The following is a 17,222-nucleotide window of genomic DNA, read 5'->3' as shown; positions in this document are numbered from 1 at the left end:
TATTTATTTGTAAACATTTTTGAAAACCATTTATCATCTTCCTTCCACTTCACAATTATGTGCCACTTTGTGTTCGTCTAATACATAAAATCCCAATAAAATACATTTATGTTTTTGGTTGTAACAAAACGTGGAAAATGTCCAGGGGTATGAATAGTTTTTCAAGGCACAGTATACACACAGTACACACTGTATACACACAATATACACACACAGTACACACTGTATACACACAATATACACCCTGTATACACACAATACACACACACACAGCCCAGCCTGCTCTCCTGGTCTCCTCCCTGTAGTGGGCGGGGCGCAGTGATCCCCGGTCAGTGACGTCACCGTCTCCCTTGCTGTGGTCAGGGATGAGGACAATGTAGAGATCCCGGAGTGACTCATCTCCCCCTCACCCTGCGGACATCTCCACCGACTGACAGCGGAGCGCCGTGCCATGTGAGTCACAGGGGACCGGGGGGGACCGGGGCTGCATGATCCCGGGGGAGGCCCGGCGGTGCTGGATGGGGATCGGCGTACGTTGTGCTGGGAATGTGTACAGGATTCACCGACCACGGGGGACTGATCAGTGGCTGCATCGTATACACCGACCCGGGACCACCGAGCTGTCCCGGTCCTCAGCACTGATTACCGCTCACCCCTTCCCTGATCACAATGTCTTTATGGGTCTTATACTGTGATTGGTACATTGTATGTAGATTGTCAGCTCCTGGGATCACTCATCTGTCCCTGCAATGAACGGGCCACTCATTTCTACCTCCTCACCCCGATCTCTGCTTTCTTCAGCTGCCTATCTATTTATTTTTTACATCTTTGGATACATTGTTTGTAGAATGTCAGATCCCAGGACGGTCAGATCTCTTTTTATAAACTTGCTTTTAATTATTATTATTATTAAATATTTTGTTTTGCATTTATTGTTTGCAGAATATCACATATCCTCCTCAGTACTGACCCCTGATTTCTAATTGACCCCTTTTCTATATCAACTCTGTTTTTATAAACTTGCTTTATTATTATTATTATTATTATTTTACATTTGATACATTGTTTGTAGAATGTTAGATTCCAGGATATTACATCTGTCCCCTGATCCTCAGTACTGAGACCCCCTGATCTCTAACTGAGCCCCTTCTATATCCACTCTGTTTTTATAAACTTTTTTTTTTTTTTTTTTTTTTATAATATTATTATTATTATTTTACATTTATTCATATATTGTAGAATATAAGATCCCAGATCTGTCCCTGATCCTCAGTACTGACCCCAATCTCTGACCCCCTTCTTCTAAATCAACTGTTTTTATAAACTTGTTTTTTTTTAACATTTATTGATACATTGTAAAGCTGGCCATACACCATACAGTTTTCTTATTCAATTTTCTTTAGATTTACCTTCAACTGTGTAGTGCGAGGGCCTGCTTGATTGCATACAAATTGAAAGTGTTTAGGTTTGACCTCAGATTATATGGTTTGGGTAAATCTAAAGGAAAGTTGTACGAGAAAATTGTATAATGTATGGCCAGCTTTAGGAAAATGTCAGCTCCCCAAAGACAGTCCCAGGATCCTAGATCTGCCCCTTGTATTTTTTCATCCCTGATAGATAGATGTATTAAACTAATCCCTTATTTCTTACTGACCCCTTTCTGCATTTATTCTGTCTCTATAGGTTTTTTGTTTTTTTTTTTACTACTATTGATACATTGATACATCTCCAAGGACAGTTCCAGGTTCACAGATCTCTCCCTGTTGACGCCAATTCTTCCCTAAGGCTGGATTCACACCTATGGCATTTTTAGTGCATTTTACAGATTTGTACTACAGAACATATTCCATAGGAAACCATTTTAATTGGACTGTAGTGCAAAAAGCACTAAAAATGCATAGGTGTGAATCCAGCCTAACAACTGGTTCGCCACTGCTGATTTCTGTGTTTTGGATGCGATTTTGAATATGTGTTTACATGCCTTTTTGATGCATTTCCATGCATTCCAGTGCATTTTTTTTTTTTTTTTTTAATTTTGACACTTGAAAAAATCTCAAGGCAATGTCCATTCCGGTGTGTTGTTGTTTTTTTTTTTTTTTTTTGGGTTCATTTACATGTATTCTAATGTGTTTACATGCATTTTACAGCATTCCAGATATTTTCAATACAGAAAATGCAGCAGGTTCTACTTTTGTAGACTGCACTGTTGTGAACTATGGCCATTGGAATCCATGGTAAACGCCATGCATGTGTTTTTCATGCAGATTAAAAATACACCTAACTGAATCTAATGTGAACCAGGTTTCTGTCTTCATAAGCTGACTAGGTTTCATTTTTTTTTTTTAACTGCAAAGAATGCAAAAATCTGGTGCAGCTCTGCATAGAAACCAATCAGCTTCCAGGTTTTATTGTCAACGCTTAATTGAACAAGCTAAAGTTAGAAGCTGATTGGTTTCAATGCACAGCTGCACCAGATTTTTTGTAATATCCAGATTCGGTTTTAGTTCTTTTTGCATTTTGCAAATTTGCACTACAGAACGTGTTCCATAGGAAACCATGTTATATGGACTGTACTGCAAATCTGCAAAATGCAAAAAAGCACTAGAAATACCATAGGTGTGAATCCAGCCTTATAGCCCCTGTTTCTCAATACCGACCTCTTATTTCTTACCCCCCCCCCCCCTCTATATACTCTGCTTTTATAAGCTTTTTTTATTATTATTATTATTTATTTATGTATTTTCATGTAAGATGCCAGATCTCCAAGGACAGACCCAGGATCACAGATTAGTTTGGTTTTAAAACTGGCCATTTATTTCAAACTGCCCCTCTCTTCCCAACAGATCTTCATTTAAAATTTTATTTTTATTTACCTTTTTTATTTATTTTTTGTATTTATTTTAATATGTTATTGTCTATTTTTGAAAATACCAAATTATATTTTGATATAATAAAGACATCCTTTCAGGGACTGTAAGGGCCCGGAGGTATTGCAGGTCTGGACTGAGTGTGATGGGATTGCTAGACTTTCTTAGCTGCAGACTGTCCCTGGGAATGACGTTACAATGTGACAAGTTATGTAGACACTTTCCCATACATTGGGGACTCCACCATGGTTGTTGTTTCCCTCCCCCTGATTGTACTGATGTTTTTATCTTGATGTCATTGTTCTGTATATGTGCAGTGCTGTGTACTTGTTGATGGATTGTTATTACTCTTGTTTTGTGACATTTATGCCAAGTGCTCCCAGGGACGATGGTGTGTTTAGAAATGGATAAAAATCCTCTTGATCCGCAGTCTCATGTTATAGGAATAATTGCCAACTGTCTGATATAAGAAATGTGTTTGTGGAAATTATTGCCTCTGGAAATCTTCCTGGTGAACGTTATTGGCCAGAAACGTCATAGAAATGTTCTGTGTGCTAGAATCTAGTTATTTAAGACTTTGTTTACACTGGGATGTGTGTGTTTATAAACCTTTATTTCTAAATGTGTATAAATGTATGTAATGATTTTTCAGTGGTATAAGGCTAGATTCACACTTGTGCATCTGCTTTTTTTTTTTTTCTTTTTTTTTTTTTATGCATTTTTCATGCTCTGCAATTGAAGTGTACACGGTCAAAAAATCATGCATAGGTGTGAATAGGCCCCATTGACATTAATGGAATTCCTCTTTATTGCACAACAAATCACATAGGTGTGAATGAGGACTAAGGCTGCGTTTGCACCTGTGAAATTTATTGTGCATTGCCTGACGAATATTAATTCTGAACAAAAGGGTTACAATGGAGCTCATTCACACTTGTGCACTGCAAAAAATAGTACAGGTTTGTGGCAGCCCTTGGCGCCCCTCTGAAAAGCGATTCACAGAGGAGCACAGTTGACAGATGGCTGGGAGGCAATATGTTTCCTCCTTGCTGCGCATTTTATCCCTGAAAAACCCACTGCACTGCAACTGCTTTGCATTGGGGTTGTTGGGGGGGGCTATTCACTTCAATGGGTCATGTTTGGCGGCTGCCCTGCCCACCGAATGCAGCATAAGTATAATTTTTGCCACACACGCAAGCCCATCCACCTGCCATTGCAGCTTAGGAGGGGTGATTGAGGGGCAGTAAAACCATGGCTCAGCAGCCTATTTTTACCACCCATGTGAATGAGCCCTGAATGTAGGAAAGTCCTTTTTTTTTTTTTTTTTTTTTTGTTCTTGTTTGAAAGGCAGCTTGTAAAGGTTAAAAGCACAATCTGTTTATATAATATGTCCATGTGTTGGCTGTGTCCTGTGCTCCTTCACAGCAGCATGGAAAGAGTTTAGGTACACCAAAGCTGCAAGAAAGTCTCCCTGAAGCTCAGGCTAGGTTCACCGCTATGCTTTTTGTGGTGTGTTTGCAGAAACGCACTACAGTCTGTTAACATTAGTTCTTATGGGTCACGTTCACATCTATCTATGCGATTTTTGGAAAGGTGCAGGGACTTTTTTTATACGTAGCACAGTGCGTTTTTGACTTTATAGACTTCAAGGAATTGCATGAAAAATGCACGAAAAACACATGTAAATGTGATTATTTTTTTTTTTGGTGTGTTTTCCTGCATGACAACAGACGCCTCCTCCTATCCGAATTAACACCCCAAAAACACATTAAAAACGTACATGAAAAAACACAAAATGTGCTGGAAAACGGGCCTCAAAAATGCATCAACCGAACACCCATAGATGTGAACCTAGACTTAAGATCCCATACACACTGTTAGATTTTCTGCAGATGTTTGTCTTCAGATTTACCAAAATCATGTAGTGCAAGGGCCTGTCTGATTACATACAAATTTAAACTCTTAAGGTTTGCCCTCAGATTATTATTATTATTATTATTATTAATAATATTATTATATGGTTTTGGTAAATCTAAAGACAAAAATCTGCAGAAAATCTAATAGTGTGTATGGGGTCTTAGGATTCTACTACCTGGGTAACTATAGGATCGCTGTATATTGACTATATCTATGGGACTGCTGTGTGCGTGCGTGTGTGTGTAATATCACTGTGTACAAGCTATAATGGTAGGGTCACTATATAAATACTCTTATCTATTGGAAGGCTGTGTATATGTGTGTGTATATATATATATATATATATATATATATATATATATATATATATATATATATATATATATATATATATACACAATTTATTTCTTTTTATATACGCACTATAGGATCTCTGTACATACTATGACTATAGAATCACTATGTATATATTCTAACTATGGGATCACTGTGTACATACAATAACTATAGGAAGGCTTTATATATACTCTACAATGACCATAGGATTGCTGTATAATACCATAACTATAGGATTGCTGCACACACACACTATAATTATAGGATCACTGTGTACATGCTATAAAAGTGACCACACACTAGTAGATTTTTGAACGAACGCTTGTACAAAAACTCTCCAGTACATCTGAGGACATGATGAGTGTCATTTGAAAGCACTTCAAAATTTCTTTTGTTTTAAACATTTAATTTTGGATCTAATGGACTTTCCTGAATGAAAGCTATATACAGAAGTATGTTTGTTCCAGAAAAAAAAAATGTTTTATCCTTTTCTAATTTTGAAAGTCAAAAATAAACATTGACTTGACCCCTCTAAAATTATATATTTCAAATGAAATTCTACCAGTGTATGGCCAGCTTTACTATAGGATTGCTGTAGACATACTGGAACTACAGGACAGCTGTAGGTGTACTAGAACTTTAGGATCATCATATACATACTATATTATTTGGCAGTGTCTTGTTTCTATCCCCAGTCACAATGAATTATTTAGTTGTGGTTATTTGTGGGATAATTTTGCATGTAAAGTGCCATCTGTGAGTGTATACTGTATGGAGTGATTTGCTTTTATTTATTTCATAGGCACACATTTTACATTGGTTTTAAAAGAGATGATGTTAGGATTATCCATGGTTAAAATCTGCTACATTTTATTGCGGCGTTTCTCATGTTCCTAAGATGCGAGCGTGAAAAGGTTTGGGAAATTACTGCGCTTAACCAAAGTCAAAGAAATATGCAAAAACACAGTGTAGCGCTGAGAACCATCAAAAATACAACATAATATACAGTGCATTAAAGATGTGTAAATTAGAAATAATGTATACAGGAAATATAACAATGTATACAAGTAATTTAATAATAATTAAGTCCAGTGACTGAACCAGTGAAAACACCACTATACTGAGCTCATTTAAGCAAATGTCCACAAATGTGAAGGACTTAGGATCCACTCTTGAGATGACACTTTAAATAGTGGAATAGAGGTGTGACTGGTCATTGAGACACCAGAAGTAGTATATTTTCCACCAAGAAAATATAGATGTATACTCTTACCAGACGGTGCCAGCGACAGTGGGTCAGTCAAGCTTGTATCGGCCAAAGCCTTGGACTCCAATGTTGCACGAGGCTTGATGGAACTGTAACCCGGCTGGGGATCGATCCAAAAGTAGGTAGTAAGTAGGCAGGAGTTCTCTCCCGGACCAGTGTAAAGATGATGAGAAACAAAAAGGCTCCATATGGTGCAGGTCAAAAAGGGGGATTTATTGTAAAAAGTACATACATCAAATCGTAGATGTGTACAAAAATGTGATCACAAAGTTAAAAGCAATGTGGGGAGCACTAAAATGCAAGTCCGATGCGTTTCGTCCCAATGGATTTCAACTGGGGCATATCACAGCTCCCCCACATTGCCCATATTTAAAAAATGTCTGGTAATTGGGAATGAGAGGCATGGTTCCACCCACGGCAACAAAACCGGAAAGCGTGACCACCGGCGTGAGTTGCATGCCTCCACTTTGAAAGTCGATGAGCAGAGGAAAGCAACCATGCAACTCTGTGAGACATCCAAGCTGCGCCCACAGAAGGGACGTACTGCCACCATCACATAATAACGTAGCTGCGACAATGGCATCGTACCCTCTCGCGAGACCTGCTTGGAATCTTATAAGCCCGTCTGTAATGCGACTCCCCAGAAAGTGCAGAAGCATCATAGCGCGATGACGTAATTACGTTATTTTTCCTTTTGGAAGGGTGACATGGAATCTCTAGATGCCTTCATGAGTTGAGGCCAGTTGTACCACCATCCTTTTTTTTTGTGGACTTGGAAGTTTCGGCTATTAATCATCACTTGGAATAATTTAAATCCTATTTCAAGCCTACTGACCGGAACGATTACTTTCCGGTCGACAGTTGCCACCACGGTCAATGGTTAACATCCTGTTCCATGTAGTCAATATTTTCGACCTCGGCGCAACTGTACTAATATCGCCGATTTTCCAATATCAATCACAGGTTTTGAAAGAGAGATTTCATGGAAAAGGGAAATGGATCTGTTGATCTTGACACAGACATAGAGTCGCTTTGGTACATAGAAATACTGTATTTTTAGATCACCCTAAACCCATCCAAGAAAATAAATTTAAATGGTCCTTTTTTACCTTTCTCCATATAACACAAGCAAAAAGATTCTCAACAAACACTGGAAGGTTTTGCAGAGTGACAGGTTTTTGGACCCAGTCTTCCCTGAACGTGTGAGTGTCATATTTAGAGGTGCTCGATCCATACATGGAGAGAATGCACCCAATACCATTAATCCACCTAAAACTGTTTCTTTCTTCCAACGATGTAAGGGATATTACCCTTGCCGTAAGTGCAATGTTTGCCTCCACAATACACGTGTAAGACCCAAAACAGACACTTTTCAATCCACTATTACTTTACGCAGTTATGAGATGAAACCTTTTACTACTTGCGCCACCGGATTCATAGTATACTTGCTCACTTGTCCCTGTAAAAAAACAATACGTACAATTAGAACCTTCTTGGTAAGGGTCAATGAGCACTTGGCCAACATCAGGAAGGGTCGTACTAATCATAGCATTCCCTGGTATGGTAAAGATCCCACTGGTACACAATTCCAAATTATTGATAAATTTGTTCCACACTGGAGGGGAGATTCCTGCCTACACGGGGTATCTCGCCTCAAAATCTATTGGATACATGAGCTCAACTCCTACTCACGGTTCGGCATGAACATTGATTGGGACATAAACTGTTTCATCAACCAGGAGTGATCCATACGTTTTTTGTGTTTTATTTTGTCATATTACTTGTGCACATCTATAACTTTTAAAGAGAGACCAATTTTTCATAAAATGTGTATTTTACGATAAGGCATTTTGTGATGTTTCACATTTGTTTTATATGTGTGCTGAGTTTCAATAGTGCATTTACATTATGCTCAAAGACCACTTTCATGTGGGCATTATTTTCTACTATGTTTTTATAGCCCTGTTTGGTCTATTGCACTTGTGTTTGTGCATGCTGTTTGCTGTTGTTTTTGTGCATGCTGTTTTGGTGTCACCGTCTGTTTTGGTGTCACGTCAGCCAATTATCCATAACGAGGCTTGAATGTCTCTCGTTAAAGTTCCGGAGCGCACTATATCTGGTAACGTAATTACCTCATAGCACTATGACGGCAATGACGCTTACGCTCTTTGGGGAGTCACATGACAGACGGGCTTATGAGATTCCGAGCGGGTCTTGCGAGAGGGTAAGATGCCGTTGTCGTTTCCACGTTATTACGTGATGATGGCGGTACATCCCTTCTGGGGGCACGGCTCGGATGCCTCACATAGAGTTGCATGGTTGCTTTCCTCCGCCCATCGGCTTTGAGTGAGGTGTGCAACTCACGCCGATGGCCATGCTTTCCGGTTTTGATGCCGTACATGGAGCCATGCCTCTCATTCCCAATTACAAGACCACTCAGATATTTTATAAATATGGGCAATGTGGGGGAGCTGCGATATGCCCCAGTTGAAGTCCATTGGGACGAAATGCATCGGGCTTGCATTTTACTACTATCCACATTGCTTTTAACTTTGTGATCACATTTTTGTACACATCTATGATTTGATGTATGTACTTTTTACAATAAACCCCCCTTTTTGACCTGCACCATATGGAGCCTTTTTGTTGTTCTTTATCTTTACATTGGTCCAGGTGAGGACTCCTGCCTACTTACTACCTACTTCTGGATCGATCCCCAACCAGGTTCCAGTTCCCTCAAGTCTCGTGAACATTGGAGTCCAAGGCTTTGGCCCATACAAGCTCGACTGACCCACTGCCGCTGGCATCTGGTAAGAGTATACATCTATATTTTCTTGGTGGAAGATATACTACTTCCGGCGTCTCAATGACCAGTCACACCTCTATTCCACCATTTAAAGTGTCATCTCAAGAGTGGATCCTAAGTCCTTCACATTTGAGGACATTTGCTTAAATGAGCTCAGTATAGTGTTGATTTCTCGTTTTCACTGGTTCAGTCACTGGACTTTATTATTAAACACTTGTATACATTATTATTTTTCCTTTTATACAATAGTATTTCTCGCTTACACATCTTTAATGCACTGTATATTATATTGTATTTTTGATGGATCTCAGCGCTACACTGTGTTTTTGCATAATCCTAAAATGCAAGGACTAATATTTTTAGATATTCCCTTATTTAGCACATGCATGCTCTCTAGTATAATTTATGATTGTTATTCAGTCATCATGGATATCGTTCGTGTTATGTGATTTGTGGTGGGAAGCAGATGACTTGCTGACTTTATTTTGGGTCAATGACTGCCCATGACATCTGAAGATCTGATTTTTTTTTTTTTTATTTTTTTTTTTTTCCTTGTAGAAGTAATTTGTTGTATGTAACTTTCAGATAGCCGGGGATGTGTAATGGGTGACTAACATTCCTGATTTGGGGTTTGTGGTTGCTACAGTGAAGTAATACATAATTTATTTGGTAATTATGTAAATCATAGCGGCTCTTTTAAGTGAAAATGTAGCAGATTTTATCTGGGGCCGATCTTATGCATTATTTATCTAGTAATTTATGTAAAGCATGCTTTACTTGCACATTTTCTGTACATGATTATTGACTGGATGTGTGAGTGGTTCCCTTATTTAATTGGATGTCTACCATGTTATTCTTTTGACTTTTACTTTTGGGAACTGATGTCCCTTGCTTTGGGAAGTGGCAGAGCTAAAAAAAAACCCCTATAAGTGGGGATATATTTGGAGGTCATATGGTATTCTATGTGTGTAGGTAATGGTGAGCTGGCCATCTGCAAAGGTTCACTTCATTCACTCCTGAGCGTAGCTGTTTTTGAGCATTTTTTTGGGTGTTTTGTCACAATTTTTATGCATGGTCTTTGCACATTTTTTTACAGGGTTTTTGAGCTTTGGTAATTGAGACGGCACCTGCAGGCTTCCTAACCAGTGACTCACCATGGCTGTCAGCAGCAGGGATGAGTCATCGGTTGTTAAGGAGCCGGCACAAGATAGCGTCCTAACAACGATGAGTCATTGTTGATAAATAGAGCCTGACACGAAGTAAACTAACATGGCGGGGGGACTGAAGCGCCTGATATGAAATGGGGAGGAAGGAGAACTCCATGCCTCCTTCTTCTTCTTTTTTTTTTGTTTTTTTTTTGTTTTTTTTTTTTGTTTTTTTTTGTTTTTCAAATGCTGGTTCTGTTTTTCATCACATGACAGCGGGGATGACTCATCGTTGTTAGGACGCCGTCGGGTGCCGATTCTTTAACAACTGATGACTCATCCCTGCTGCTGACAGCAGAGATGAATCACTGGTTGTTAGGATGCCGGCAAGCGCCGGCTCTTAAAAATCAGCTCAAAACACTCCAAAAGCACACAAAAGTGCTCAAAAAAGTGTGAATCGTGCATTTCTTTGGGGAAAACGGCTTCATAAAGCACCAATTTGCCCGATTTGAGCTACAAAAGAAGCTCCAAAGCTTTTTGGGAGCTTCGAGCTGCAAAACACTCCGGTGTGAATGCGGCCTTACTGTTGGCTACTGTTAGATATTTATATACAGTGCATCTGATCTGCGTCAGGTTTGTTTTTTTGGTAGTCTGTGATGTATGTACCTTGGCCGTTTTAACATTTTTGCAGATGGCTATTATCAGTCTCTGTTTTATCTGGCTGGCTGTTTCAGCTGTTGTGGAAAAGGGCCACTGGTTACGGAACTCCGTAGCTCAAGCTATTTATCAGATGGCCATGTCTGCACTTTTTAAGCTCGGTTCACACTGGTGCAATGCGGAAAACCCTGCGAATTCAGTGCGGGTTTCCATATCGCACCTGAATCGCCGAAGGTTCACACTGCCCTCTGCTAACCACTGAGGGTGTCGATACAAAGGTAATTATGAAAGAAAGGAAAGAAAACTGATGCACAAAACCTAGACTCGCTCAAATAAACTAAATAAGGATATGAGAAGCTGCCCACATATAAAAGTGTTCCCAAATAGAAAAAAATAAATGAATAAAGAGGTATGTGGCGCTAACTAAAAATAATAAATGATAAAATAAGTAAACAAAAATAAGTGTGATAAGCACACTTAATAACTAACACTTCCAAGACCGTGCTAATGCTGATGTGCTAAATGATCAGGTGCTGATAATCTTCAACATATTAAATACAAAGGTAATGACATCCCCTGATTGGTTTGCAGATCAAAGTGCGAACTGTGAATTCGGGCAGGAATCGGAACACCCTTGTGATCCGATTCTGGTGCTGACAAAAAAGGGCCCTGCACAATTTCGGTCTTAATGTGATGCAAATTCTGCCATAGAGTTTGAATGGCTGAATTCTCTTTGCACAGACATTGCATGTGATCTGCACAGCAGTGCGATACGAATCGCATGCATTGTTTGGCACACACCAGTGTGAACCGGCCCTTAATCAGACTGAGGAAGTCTCAGAGCAATCTTTGTCATTCTCATGTATTAAAAATAAAAAAAAAAACACTTAATTTGTATTTATGTGTGCTATTAATAAAAACAGATATGAAAACGCTTTTAGGGCTCATGGACACTTGAGCTCAAAAAAGCTGCTTTTACAGGTTTTTGAACTTTTTTTTTTTTTTTTTTTTTCCTCTGCCTCTAAACGCCCCTGCTGAAAAAACCTGCGCTTGTAATCGCACTGAAAGAAATACCATTTAAAGGTCTAGTTCACTTTTTAGTCTATTTATATTGTTTTTAATCCCAAGCCCTGATGGAGGTGGTTTTGGCCCCCTGAAACCTGTAGGCTACTTTTTGGATTTCCCCCTGACTTGTATTAGAATAAAGTCCTATCTGGACCTCTTAGTAGTGGTATGATGCTTCAATTTACATTTGTTACATTACACTACAAACCAAGGAGACCATGGCGATCCTCTGGGGATCAACAAGTAAAAATAAAAGAAGAAAAATGCTTGGGAGGAAAAAAGGAAACAAATTTACCCTGTCTACACAAAATCTAACATGAACCAATATGCCATGTGATTGCGGAATCTGTAAGGTGCCCATAGTTTTTAGTTTTGGCAGTTTAAACTTCATAATGACTGCTACACCATACCTCCCAACCGTCCCAGATTCCGTGAGACCGTCCCAAGACTTCAACTATGTCCCAGGGTCCTGCGGATCTCGGCTGGAGTCCCGGAGCACAGTGACGAAACAAGTTGCGGTAGTGAAGCTCAGTTGAGGGAGGCATTCTTAATGGGTGCAATGTGTGCTCTCACAGACTACACTCCTATCAGCACTGTATGCCTGTACTCTGCTTCTCTCTCACCCCCACCGCTATTGGTTACTAGGACCGTCGGCGTCCTAGGAATCGATGACACACTTTGGAGGCGTGCACAGCAGGAGGATACCACCACTTCGCCTCCTAACTCCGCCCCCGTCTTCAGCTTCCACTTCCTGTCCCCCGCCTTCCAGTTAAGTAGAACTCTGTATAGGCTCCAGCCAGGTGATTGTATTGGGACTTCTTCCGCCCTGTAGTGTAGGAGGACACCACCCCCTCTTCCAAGCTGCTCCCTCCCAGCGGTGAAGGAGGACACTGCCCATGCTCCAGGCTGCTCCCTCCCCGCAGTGAAGGAGGACACCTCCCTTCTCCAGGCTGCTCCCTCCCCACAGTGAAGGAGGACACCACCCCTTCTCCAGGCTGCTCCCTCCCCGCAGTGAAGGATACCTCCTCTTCTCCAGGCTTCTCCCTCCCCCCGCAGTGAAGGAGGACACCGCCCCTTCTCCAGGCTGCTCCCTCCCGGCGGTGAAGGAGGACCCCGCCCCCCGCTCCAGGCTGCTCCCTCCCGGCGGTGAAGGAGGACCCCGCCCCCCGCTCCAGGCTGCTCCCTCCCGGCGGTGAAGGAGGACCCCGCCCCCGCTCCAGGCTGCTCCCTCCCGGCGGTGAAGGAGGACCCCGCCCCCGCTCCAGGCTGCTCCCTCCCGGCGGTGAAGGAGGACCCCGCCCCCGCTCCAGGCTGCTCCCTCCCGGCGGTGAAGGAGGACCCCGCCCCCGCTCCAGGCTGCTCCCTCCTGGCGGTGTCCAGCATCTGAGCAATTATAGTGTGTGTACAGGGGTGCTTCCACTGTCACCCCCCCCCCTTCCACATTGCCCAGGTGCCCTCCACCTATCACACTGCACAGGTGCCCCTTTCCTTCCACACTTCCAGGTCCTCCTCTCCCATGAATGTCAATAAACAATGTTATTATACCTGGCAAATCTACCACTATGGGTCATATTTTTCAAAACTGTAATGTGAAAGGAGGGGACTCCTGATGTAAAGGGGACTTGTAATATCAAAGGGGGACGTCTGGTGTGATGGGGGGGACTAAGTATACCTAATATTGGAAACAAAGCTTTTCTAAGCCCCTAACTATATCTGTGTGTATATATGGCAGGATTTTTTTTTTTAGGTCTAGGTTTATGTAAGTTAGTTTCTCACCCATAGCACAGTAGACTATACATTCCATATGTAGCTTAAACTCTAGTTAACCATGCTCTTTTATACCATGCCAATATTCAGCGAATTTTAGCCACGCCTGTTTTCACTGCGATGCGCTCTTCTTCATCCCTAAGTGTCCCTCAGTCTCAAGTTCCAAAGTTGGGAGGTATATGCTACACTGACACACATGTTATGTGAGTACCAGACTTTGCTTCTCTAGGTCATCTTGTAGCTGTGGATAAAGCCTTGTTACGGTAGCTGAAAGTGCCTTTGCTGCTTTTATCTGAAGCTGGACAAAACTGGCTTAGTAGTGTTAAACCTTTTTGATTGTTTTGGTCATAATCAGTATCGCTACTGTTTTGTTTTGCTGTAGTTTTGTTGTTTATTCCACTGGTATTATTGATGTTACACTCGAATAGTGCTTCTCAACCACCCGGTCATGGCCAACTGCCAGGCCAAGGCCTCCACTCTCTCAGGCCTTCAGCCAGCTGCAGATCCCTCCACAGTGTCCTCTAAACTCCCACAGTGCCCTCCAGCCATCCAAAGTGCCCCCAACCTCCAATGGTGTACCACAGACTTTTCCAGAAACCTCATCCCTTATAGGGCCACCAAGTCAGCTGTAGAGTCCTCTAACCCCATTAACAACACCCCCATGGTGCCACTTATCCCCATCCAGATCCTTCCAGCATTTCAATACATGTTTTGCAGTCATGTACTTCTATTGTGAGAGCATGAACTATTGTTCTGTAATGTTGGGGTATGGAAGGTTAGAAGGAAATTAGAAGAATTTACCAGGCCCTGCTCTCAAAAAAGCAGAGAGACTCTGCACTAGATGATATATGTATAGAACACTAATGATAGGCTGAGCTTGGAGGCTACTTCGGATTCTTCTCATCAGGTTGTTTTAGAAATCCTTACTTCGTCATTAACCTTTCCGTAGTGCATACCTGCATAAATGTTCATTAATGAGTGACCAGAGTCGAGCACTGTGAAAATGCAGTCAATGATTAGCCAGAGAAGTCAACAGGTGACTGGGGAACCTGTATAGTCATCATAAAGCCAAGAACAAATAAATATTACAGCTTACCGGTCCTAAAATGTGATGGCTGCATTAGTCTTCTATTTTTAGGCTTTAGTTCTGTCTCTCTCATGTCTACTTCCATTGAATTAAACCATGAGATCTGGTGGCTTTTTTAGGCTCCCCCCCCCCCCCCCCATCTTCTATAAGGGTGAACTGGTAACGATGTTAACTGATAACAGAGTTTCAGTTTACTGTTTACTGGATTATTGACAGGATTAACACATAGTGGCTGCATTTGTATTCAATTTTTGGCAAAAACAGAAAATTCCGTTTTATTCTTGCCAGAAATGTGTATCCTTCTCGTTTCCTGTGAGCTTAAAGTGATATTAATTCCTCAGTTTTTAAGCACTCACGGCAGCTCATTTTAATCATTTACCGAGTATGTAGCTTCTTTAGCTTTTAATCCTTACCAGTTTCAGTGTAAGCCAGTTTAATCACTGCCCCGGGTTTCCTGTTTATTGGTGGCTCCTTTCTCTTGCAGTGTCCTAAAGGAACTACCCTTGCATGCAGAGTGTTGTGTCTCTTGTGACTAGTCTGTTGTGACTCCCTACTCTGTGTGCATCAATAGAAACACACAGCCCTCCCATGCTCCCCCCCCCCTTCTGCTAATATATAATGTGTATGTGTGTGTGTGTATATGTATAATATATGTGTGTGTGTATGTATAATATGTGTGTGTGTGTATATATATGTGTGTGTGTGTATATATATATATATATATATATATATATATATATATATATATATATATATATATATATATATATATATATAATGTGTTCAGAATGATCTGTGCATTCCATAGTCCATCTCAGGAGAAAGGGAGGGTGGTTACCTTCCTACTCACAGTAGCACCATGGAGAATGAGTGTAGCCATCCTTTAAGTTAGATCACAGCAGCAACAAAACAGAAAAGGAATTGGGAGATTTGGAGCGCACTTGTACCTTTTTTTTTTTTGTTTTTTTTTTTTTTTTATATTTTTTTATATTTAAAAAAAAAAAAAAAAAAATGTAACTAGAGTTTAGTGTCACTTTAATTCTTTCCTGTAAAGAGCAGAAGTTCAGGGAATAAGCACTGAGCAGTGTTAATTTTGGCAGCAAATTTTGATTTAGTTTTAGTCTAATGCTGGCCATACACTATACGAAAAATCGGCCGAAAAATCGTTCGTATAGACACTTCGTTTGTTTTTCGGCAAGTTAATGGGCACAAATCGATAATCGTTTGTGACGTTTTTGTGGGAAAAAAACGAACGGGAAGTTTGGAAAATTTCTGCCGAACGTACGATAAATTGCAAGGTTAATGTGTTTCCCGTCCGAACTGTCTGCACTAGGTATATGTAAAAAAACGAACAAAAAATGTTTTATTCATGTCCACTGAACAATTTATCGGTCATTATATGATGGCACGATCGTTTGCGGTCACGGTCGAACGTTCGTTTTTCTAAAATGGGTTCGGCCGATTTTCTGTATAGTGTATGGCCAGCATTAGTCTTAGGACTAAAATTGCAATTTTAGTTCTAGTCCCGTTTTAGTCTTCTGCAATTGTTTTAGTCGTGTTTAGTCGACTAAATCTCCAGTACATTTTAGTCGACTAAAACTAATTTTAGTAGTCTAAAATCTAATAGGTGTAATTAAATTTTAACCACTTCCCGCCCGGCCTATAGCAGAATGACGACCGGGCGGTGGTTGAGTTATCCTGACTGGGCGTCATATGACGTCCTTCAGGATAATAGCCACGGGCGCGCAGCGCGGCGATCAGTGATGCGGTGTGTCAGTCTGTCACACCGATCTCGTAAAGGAGGCTCTTTACCACGTGATCAGCCGTGTCCAATCACGGCTGATCACGATGTAAACAGGAAGAGCCATTGATCGGCTATTCCTCACTCGCGTCTGACAGATGCGAGTAGAGGAGAGCCGATCAGTGGCTCTCCTGACATCTCCCCTCAGATGCCCACCCTAGACCACCAGGGAAGCCCCCAGCATGTGGATGGCCAGGTACATCCCCCATGGCCATACACATGTAAAAAAAATGCCCAAAATATGCCAATCAGTGCCCACAAATGGCACCTCATATTTACATTACAAAACAGGGATGCCCAGCAATGCCTCCCATCAGTGCCGCCTATGAGTGCCCATCAGTGCCACCTATGAGTGCTGCATACCAGTGCCACCTCATCGGTGCCGGTCAGTGCAGCCATATCGGTGCCCGTCATTGAAGAAGAAAACGTACTTATTTACAAAAATAATTAACAGAAACAAAGAAAAACTTGTTTTTTTCAAAGTTTTCGGTCTTTTTTCATTTGTTG

The 17,222-nt window shown here is 41.0% G+C and overlaps 1 protein-coding gene across 2 annotated transcripts in view; it reads left to right on the top strand.

Moving 5' to 3' along the window:
* Positions 1–307: 307 nt before the first annotated feature.
* Positions 308–17,222, top strand: part of LOC141132721 (leukemia inhibitory factor receptor-like) — a 150,127-nt gene continuing 133,212 nt past the window's right edge. For both annotated transcript variants that reach the window (XR_012242959.1, XM_073621483.1), the window contains exon 1: positions 308–453. The gene's annotated coding sequence lies outside the window, so the exon portion shown is untranslated. The remainder of the gene's footprint in view (positions 454–17,222) is intronic.

This window comes from Aquarana catesbeiana, linkage group LG01 (assembly GCF_042186555.1).
Source record: "Aquarana catesbeiana isolate 2022-GZ linkage group LG01, ASM4218655v1, whole genome shotgun sequence".
In the NCBI taxonomy this organism is placed as follows: Eukaryota; Metazoa; Chordata; class Amphibia; order Anura; family Ranidae; genus Aquarana; species Aquarana catesbeiana.
This window is presented reverse-complemented; position numbering and strand designations above follow the sequence as displayed.